We start from the raw sequence: 6,000 nt of genomic DNA on the forward strand, positions 1-6,000 counted from the left end.
AAGTTCACCAAATCACAGAGTCTTTACACTGCTGGGGTGGGGGGGAGGTGGGGTGGTGGAGGGCCGGGGGGGGGGGGGGGGGGGGCGGTGGGGTGCGCAGGTGGTTGGTGGCTGGCATTCGACCCATTGAGTCTGCACTGGTTCTCACAAGTCCCACTCCCCTGCCTTATCCCTGTAAACTTGCACATTCTTTCAGCAGGGTGGCACAGTGGGTTAGCACTGCTGCCTCACAGCGCCAAGGGCCAGGGTTCAATCCCAGCTTGGGTCACTGTCTGCGCGGGGTCGGCACATTCTCCCTGTGTCCGGTGGGTTTCCTCCCAGAGTCCAAAAGACGTGCTGGTATTTTCCCTCAGTGCAAACAGGCGCCACAGTGTGGTGACTCGGGGGTTTTCACAGTAACTTTATTACATTGTTGATGTAAGTCTACCTGTGACTAATAATTAAATAAACTTTAAACTCTTTCTTTTCAGATAACAATCCAATTCTCCTTTTGAATATCTGATTGAATGTATCTCCACCACCCTCCTCTCAGGAAGTCTGTTCCAGCATCCCAGCACCTTCTTGAGAGTTTCTCTCTTTATTTTGCATTATTTCTACACGTTCTTCCTGCCAAAGCTTACCTCAAACTCTTGAGATCTTGGTGCTCCTCCAATTCTGCCTTCCTGAATATGCTTGATTTTCACTGCTGCGCTGCACCTTCAACTGCCTGACTCCTGAGCTCTGGAATTTACATCATCAACCATTCTGCCTCTTACTTCTCTCTTCCCTCCTTTAAGACACCTCTTAAAACCCACCTCTTTGACCAGATTTTGGTTCATCTGCCCTCTTATCTGCTTATGTAGCTCAGCATCAGTATTTCTTTGATAATGTGCCCTGACATATTTTACTCCATGAAAGGTACAATATAAATCCAAAGTCATTGCTGCTGTTGAACTGCAGTGACCATCACTAAATCTGATAGGTCATCAGTGAAGATGTTCACCTTTCTTGTGTTCTTTTTATCTTTCCTTCATTCTTCACAGGTAGGTGACCAACTCCTAAGCCTCCACTATTGCCAGCCATTAGTCGGTAATCAAAAGGCTGTGAAAGGGGACAACTGCAGGCAGCGCAGTGGTTAGCACTGCTGCCTCACAGCACCAGGGACCCAGGTTCAATTCCCAGCTTGGGTTACTGTCTGTGTGGAGTCTGCACGTTCTCCCAGTGTCTGTGTGGGTTTCCTCCAGGTGCTCCAGTTTCTTCCCACACTCCAAAAGACATGCAGGTTCGGTACATTGACTAAGCTAAATTCTTTCAGTGTTCCCAAACAGGTGCTGGAGTGTGACGACTAGGGAATTTTTACAGTAATTTCATTGCAGTGTTAACGTAAGCCTACTTGTGACATTAATAATCTTTACTTTAACCAAAGTCTCCCAACTTTTTCCTCTCCATTTTGACTTCCTGCAACTGTTCTTTCCAAAGACTATAATGGCAGCATCAGGTACCTCAAGGAACTGCAGTGCATCAGACAGAGACAGAGAGAGATGGACTATTACCCCAACCTCAGGTTAACAAGGAATGGGATTATGTCAGTAACACCTACAAGCTGTCAACTGTCACCACCTAATTTCAATCACAAAATTGGATAAAATAAAATTCTTTCACACAAACAAATGTTGCACTTATCTCAGCAATATCACAAGTATGCCTGCTGACTTATATCGCGTTGACTTAACAGGAGGCTGTGCATCATTTGGGTCTGCTGCATGGCTTGTATGAAAGTTTGGTGGTGTTATAAGACCCATTGCTGTGGCTGGGGTTATACAACCAATTCCCCACATTACAGTTGAAGTACAGTGAGAAACTAGGAACATGGGAACCGGGAAACGCCACCAGGCTCTCAAATCTGTTCAAATATTCAATGAGATCACGGTAATCTCCAGATCCAACTTTGTCTCCTATCTGTTAGTCCACGTGGTTCCAAAAACCTGTCATTCTCAGATTTCACATTTTCACAGGAGCTTCATTGCAACATAAATGTAAGCCTATGTGTGACAATAATAATCAAACTTTAAACTTCAATAATTGCTCTGACATCAGTTGTTTGTTTGTGGAAAACAATTCTTAATCATAGAATCCCGACAGAGCAGAAGGAGGCCATTCAGCCCACTGAGCCTGCACCGACCACAATCCTACCCAGGCCCTATCCCCGTAACCCACATATTTACCCTAATAATTCCCCTGACACTCAAGGTCAATTTAGCATGACCAATCCACCTAACTGCATGTCTTCAGAAGGAAACTAGAGCACCTGGAAGAAGCCCGCATTGACATGGGGAGAATGTGCAAACTCCATGCAGTCATCAAATGTTGGAATGAAACCTGGGACTTGGAGCTGTGAGGCTCCAAGCTGTGAACCACTGTGCCACCACACTGCCTATATATTGAAGATTTTGACTGAATCAATCTTGAACCTTCTAAATTCCAGGGAATAGCAATCCCAGATACGAATCATTGCCTGATCAGTGGCACAGTTGCACAGTGGTTAGTCCTGCTGCCTCACAGCGCCAGGGACCTGGATTCAATTCCGGCCTTGAGTCATTGTCTGTATGGAGTTTGCATGTTCTCCCCATGTCTGCATGGGTTTCCTCCCACAGTTCAAAGAATTGCGGGTTAGGTTGATTGGCTGTGCTAAATTTTGACCCTAACGTCAGGAGGATTAGCAGGGTTACGGGAAAAGGGCTCGGGTGGGATTGTGGTGGGTACAGACTCGATGGGCCAAATGGCCTCCTTCTGCACTAGAGGGATTCTATGAAGAACAAAGAACAATACAGCACAGGAAGCAGGCCCTTCGGCCGTCCAAGCCCACGCTGCTCATTGGTCCAACCAGACCATTCGTTTGTATCTCTCCATTCCCAGTCTGTTCATGTGGCTATCCCGATAAGTCTTAAACGATGCCAGCGTGTCCACCTCCATCACCCTGCTTGGCAGCGCAATCCAGGCCCCCACCACCCTCCGTGTAAAATACGTCCCTCTGATATCTGAGTTAAACCTTCACCTTGAACCTGTGACCCCTCGTAATCGTCACCTCCGACCTGGGAAAAAGCTTCCCACTGTTCACCCTATCCATACCCCTCTTATACACCTCTACTAGGTCCCCCCCCCCATGATAAGTTTGCGTAACCTTTCACTGTAGTTCATCATTCTGCTGAATCTGCCCCTGCACTCCCTCAGAAGCCAGCATATCCCTGCGAAGGTGTGGTGCCCAGAACTGCTGACTGACAATCCTCTCGGGTGTGGTGCAGTCAAGGCTTTGCATGGTCAAAGAATGACCCCCCCCACCTTGCTTGTTGGATTCTGAGCTCCCCAGCATCGCACTGGCCTTGTCAATGACTTTCTCTGCTTGTCGATGTCTAATTCTCGTGCTGTGTTCACAACTGGACCACCCCACCCGAGTCGCTTGACAGGGACAGAAACGTGTCCAGAGGGTTGGTCCAAATTAGGAGCTCTGTCAAAAAAAAGACGACAAGCCTCCAAAAAACTCATTTGCTCACCCACCCACAACAAACTGGCACTGCTGGATCTTCACAACAACCCGGGACAGGATCTCTCGCTTCAAGTTGCACTGTTAAACCGCCGGTGAGCAACTGGTGGAGAAGGCAGTGTCAAAGCATTTCTGCACCAAGATTGCAAGTGACAGAGAGGAGGGGGGGGGGGTGGGCTGGGGTCCATCAAACCGACGCAACAAGGCAGGAGGAGGCGAAAGACAAACTACTTGCGGTGAAGCTGACTCCCTCCCTCCCACTGGACTTTGCTACTTGAAGCTGGGCTTCTGCTTCTCGGCAAGTCCGACCTTGCAAATATACAAAATGTTCACAAACACACACACACACAGACTGCCCGGGGGAGTTCAAAAAAAAAGTCATCAACTTACCCAGATGAGAAACGCCAGTCTGTTGCATGCAGCCCATTTGAACGTGTCTGATCAGAATGTGAATGTCTCTGTTACTGCTCACCATCCCCCCCCTCCAAAACAAAATCCAACCCCTTTTTCTGCTGTTGCAGTGGGCTAGGAACAGCAGATTAAAGTATGTTGCTCTCTCTCTCTCTCTCTAGCTTTTTTTCCGGGTGAAATTTACATGAAGACAACACTCACCAACCAACCAACCAACCCAGCCCGGATGTTAACTATAAATGGAAAGTAGTAACTATAAGATCAGCCCTGTATATCTCTGACGGAAAAAAAAGTGAGGCCAGATTATTTGAGCTCCAGATGTGAAATGTTGGGGGGGAGTCGGGGAGGGGGGCGGTGTCGAGAGAGAGAGAGAGAGAAAGCGTCGCTCCAGTTTTACGAGTTTCGATGCAGCACAGGTCGATAGGAGGAGTGTCACAGAATGCAAATCCCCAGCAGCCTCCCAGGGGCTGGACTTGACTTGTGGGTGTGCTTTTGTTCAAGTTAAAGACTTCTTGCACACACCAGCCCTCCACCTCCTCCGATTTGTCTGACTTCCCCATTTCTGGGGAAGCCTGTGCAAAGAGGTTGCCCTTATTTCACTTATCCCCAGAATTTTCATTTGATTATTTTTTTTCAGTAACTTTACTCGGGGCGCGATGATGATGAACGGTCAGCAGTTGTCACGAGAACAAGTACCATGAGAGGGGCAATGTGAGCTGGAATGGCAGAGGCCGGGGGGGTGGGTGGAGGGGGGGGAACTTAATTGTGATCTGAAATAAATTGTCTGAAAGGTGAAATTCTCCAAAAGAGAACTGCAGCAAACGCTTGAAGGGAGGCTGAACACAAAGCATGTGGGACGAATTGGTTTGCACTTACAGGGAGCCAGCATGGGTACAGTGGGCCGAACGGCTTCATTCTTTGTTGCAACTTTGACTCCAAGATGACCTTGCGCTCATTTCTACCCAGATGGGGCGAGTTAAGACAACCCCTGGCGCTAAATTAGACTTCTTTATTAAATAAAATTAAGTGCAGTGCCTGGTGCAGGGGAAAAGAATGAGAGGATATTTCACAAAATACAACTTTTTATTTCTGGCATCTGCTCATATCATTGCCACTGCCGGCACATTCACTCACCCAGGTCCCCAAAGCCGAACAAAAAGTTGTAAATGTCTATCTGGCAAGGTTTGGAAGATTGATCATCGGCAGAATTTTGTGGTGTCAATGCATCTTAAAAAGCACTGCCGCACATGAAGTGAGGCCAACGGTCAAATGGCAAGTAATAACCAGTTTAAAATAATGCCCGAGGCTTTTTGCAATCTCCCCTCATTCTTTCTCCCCCACCCTGCAGCCTGTATCTGTTCTGCTTCCTCATAATCGGCCCTGATTGATGGCGGAGCAGACTTGATGGGCCGAGTGGCCTAATTCTGCTCCTATGTCTTATGGTCTTATGCTCTAGAGAAGTCGAACACGTCCCTGTGGTGGCCGTAAGTATGGGTGCCAATGCACTGATATGGGGTATGTGGGACGGATGTCTGTGAATTGTGTGCGATGTGTGTTGATGAAGTGTACCCTTTGTGGGTGTGTGTGCCTGTGATGGATGTCTCTGCCCCACGTGATCCATGTCAGTGTGTTGAGGTTCTCGAGTATTTGCTTCTAGTTGAGTTTCCCCTATGACAGCCATCTGTGGCTGAAGTGACCAAAGTTATCCATCTTGAGTAAGCTGGAGATAGGCGTCCCTTGGTCATAACAGGGAGCATCAGTAGATTGACAACTGGACAGCAATCTCTGTGTTAAACTGGGTGCTCAGCCACCCCCTCCCCAACCCTGCCACCCAGGTGTATCAAAAGTGTAAATATCTGTGCCAATATCAGGTCTCTAATATAGTCTTATCTGTAAGATTTTTCCGCAGTGTTATGTTGAAGTGTGATAAACACCTGTCAGTTCAGTTTCAGGTGTTGTCTCCCTGACATTGGTTGGCACAGTAAGAAGTCTCACAACACCAGGTTAAAGTCCAACAGTTTTATTTGATAGCACGAGCTTTCAGAGCGCTGCCCCTTCATCGGGTGAGT

The 6,000-nt window shown here is 47.7% G+C and overlaps 1 protein-coding gene across 2 annotated transcripts in view; it reads right to left on the reverse strand.

The window, feature by feature from the left end:
- LOC145361330 (pleckstrin homology domain-containing family A member 2-like) overlaps positions 1-4,262 on the reverse strand; it is a 131,931-nt gene extending 127,669 nt beyond the window's left edge. For both annotated transcript variants that reach the window (XM_080216991.1, XM_080216990.1), the window contains exon 1: positions 3,911-4,262. The gene's annotated coding sequence lies outside the window, so the exon portion shown is untranslated. The remainder of the gene's footprint in view (positions 1-3,910) is intronic.
- Between the last annotated feature and the right edge of the window lie 1,738 nt (positions 4,263-6,000).

The sequence above is a fragment of the Carcharhinus amblyrhynchos genome, chromosome 34 (assembly GCF_965287045.1).
Source record: "Carcharhinus amblyrhynchos chromosome 34, sCarAmb.v2.hapA, whole genome shotgun sequence".
Classification (NCBI taxonomy): domain Eukaryota; kingdom Metazoa; phylum Chordata; class Chondrichthyes; order Carcharhiniformes; family Carcharhinidae; genus Carcharhinus; species Carcharhinus amblyrhynchos.